Source organism: Apis dorsata, unplaced genomic scaffold (assembly GCF_000469605.1).
Source record: "Apis dorsata unplaced genomic scaffold, Apis dorsata 1.3 scaffold_194, whole genome shotgun sequence".
NCBI lineage: Eukaryota > Metazoa > Arthropoda > Insecta > Hymenoptera > Apidae > Apis > Apis dorsata.
This window is the reverse complement of record NW_006263478.1, coordinates 1,430,772-1,433,707: the sequence shown is the minus strand read 5'-3', so window position 1 is coordinate 1,433,707 and position 2,936 is coordinate 1,430,772. Positions and strand designations below refer to the sequence as shown.

Here is a 2,936-nt window from a genome sequence, read left to right as displayed (position 1 = left end):
TTTTTTTTTTTTTTTTGGTCGCTCTTTTTTTTTTTTTTTAATACGATTTGTAAATTTATTTTTAGAAGTAGCAAGTACTTTTCATAAATTATTAATGTTCATTCATTAATTTTTTTCAAAGAAAATTATATACCAAAAGCTCCGCAATACCTTTGATTTCCTCGGTCTCCGTAGCGATAAATTTATATAATATAATAAAAATTCAAATTCATATTTACATTTTAAATTCGATAAATTAGTGGCGAGAATTTCATTTGCAATTCATTCTTCTCCTGATACTCATTCCCCTCCTGATATTCTTTCTCTCGGCTATATTAATTTATGTAAAAGGAACATGGTGGAATTTAAATTAGGATCGGTAATTATTGCATAACTATTGTAAAGAATGAAATTACATATTAGAGAAGAATATTTTCTCTGTCGGTACAACCTCGATAGAATTCTTCAAGCGAAATTATCGGACAGATAGCATTCCAATACTCGCACGGGAATGATTCTACGTGCAAGTCTACACGTACCACTTCAAGTTCATGGCTCTTTGAGGAAATTATCGGCCAGACCATCTACAGTTAACAATATGTGGGTGCCAGCATGAAGCAAGGAGAAAGGCCATATTAAAGTTCACGCAAGGATCACCTTGATGAACTTGTTTCCAAGTAACTAGGGAGCCATAAAATACATTTTCTTGCGCAACCATGGCCCGAATATGGAATAACATTTTTACCATTTTCGCGTTTGCTTACTTCGTTTGAACACTTTTTATACAAGCCTTTTTACGGACGACACGATTCGTTTCGACGTGTGAAAATACTTGATGGTATAATATTACGTGTTAAACGTTTGCTTATCCTCTTTTTCGTGGTTTCTTTCTTTCTTTTTTTTTTCATCATTTTTGGTATTGGATTCGACAATGTTTTTTTAGGTTGTCGTGGATGATTCATCTTGACGATAAATATATTATCTTGTAGATTTTGATGCTAACAAATTTCATTTCGAAATTTTTGCTAATTAAAGTCTTAAAATTTAAAAGTAAAATTAAAAATTTTAATTTCACTAACGAAGATATCAAAATTCAGACATTCGTTAAACTTAGAGTTGACAATGATTTACTATTAAGATAACATCAAAGTCGATTCGAAGAAATTTTTAAACAAATAATTCGTCGGAAATCTTTCGTACAAATCTTCCTGAGAAATCGAATTAAATTTTCGAATTCGTAATAAGTTAATAGCTTCAACCAATCATCCGTCACAAAATGAATCATCGATTACAGAAAGTGTATTATTTCAAAGAATCCTCTCTATTAAAATGAATCACACACACGTAGAAAAATATTTGCTCGTTAAGTCATCGACTTTTCTGAAATTGATAACGACGATCGATATTAGACGAAACAGAAGATATTTGTTAACGAACGAGATTTCTGATAGCGTTTGAAATAATCGTACGACCAGGAAAAAGATTTCTACGTACTACGACTTGCGAAAATTTCACCAAACTTTCCCACACGACTTATTCCCATGGTGATTATCGTCGTCGCATAAATCGTGGCCATCGAGGACGCTTTATAAATTCGACTGAGAAGGTGCCAGTTCTTCGATGTGTCGGACGAAGAAGATAAATGCTTTCGTAGATTCGAGAGAAACGAACGTGATTTTCGTTACGGCGGAAAGGAACAATCGGGCGTGCATAAATTAACGCGCCACCAATATGTCGACTATTAATAGCTTTCGATCCTCGGATAAAAGATCTTTATCCATCCATTCACGTTTCTGCCGATTTATGTAAAAATTTATATTTTTTTTTTGTTTCTTTTCTTCGCTTCTTTGTTAATATTATTGCAACGGCTTATCGATTTAAATTTTCGTTACATTTATTCACTTTACTTACGATAAATGATATATGCAAATATACACGTAACAACAGAAATAAATTGAACGAAACATTTTCTACTTTCTACGAATTCTCGTCATGATTTAACGCTTCTATTCAGAATGTAATTTCATATTTCATAGAGATTAAAATTGTTATCGCCTAACTTTGTCTCCGACGCTTATTTTCTACTTATTTATTAGAAAAATAATCTATCCTTTCTTCGACTCGTGATTGGGTATTATTATTTTTTTTTTAATTTATGATACACGAGTAAAAAAAACAATCTCTCGTGGAATTCCTCATTTCCACTTACGTCCAATCAAACCTAACTTTCTTATATAACAACATCTCCACGATTAAGTAACATTTTAAAAACCACCAGTTCACTATAATCCTTCAACATCGGCCGGGATGAACGATTTCTCGTCCATCATCCTCAACTTCCTAATTCGATTACGAATAACATCCTCCGTTCCATCGATTTTTTCGATCTCTTATTTATCTCGACTCTGTTCGATAAAAAAGAAAAGAAAAAAAGAGGAGAACAATCCCGCGATCTGCCCTTTATCAGAAGCAGGATGAAACGGCGGGAGAAGTCGGGAGGATGGCTCGGGTCAAGGTCTGCGCGTTTCAGGATCATCGTCCTCCTCCTCCTCCTCCTCCTCCTCCTCCTCCTCCTCCGGCAAGAGCATTCCATCGAATGTCGAAGGTCAAGAGCTTGGAGGCGAAATAACTTAATGGGCGGCATTCGTCTCGATCTGCTTCGCCTTATTATCCCGCCGCGCGATTGGAAAATGCTTGCTGTTTGACATGGTGCGTACATTTTACGCGCGTCGAACTTCGTGCAACGTGGGTGTGATTAATGCGGCTGGCCGCGATCGTTGCGCCGGAGGCGGTTTTCCATTTCTCATCACCGAGGTTCTCAACGCCGTGAGCGACGTTTCAGAGGAAAGTGATCCGCCTGTTCGCGGATGAAAACAGGGGGATGGATCGGCCAGCGAGGATCGAGAATTAAGATATTCGCTACCGCGAGCGTTGCGCGGTCATTAAGCGCCTGCAAG

At 36.4% G+C, this 2,936-nt stretch overlaps 1 protein-coding gene across 1 annotated transcript in view; it reads right to left on the bottom strand.

The window, feature by feature from the left end:
• The window catches only part of LOC102672934, a 104,755-nt gene that overhangs the window by 37,755 nt on the left and 64,064 nt on the right, over positions 1-2,936 (bottom strand).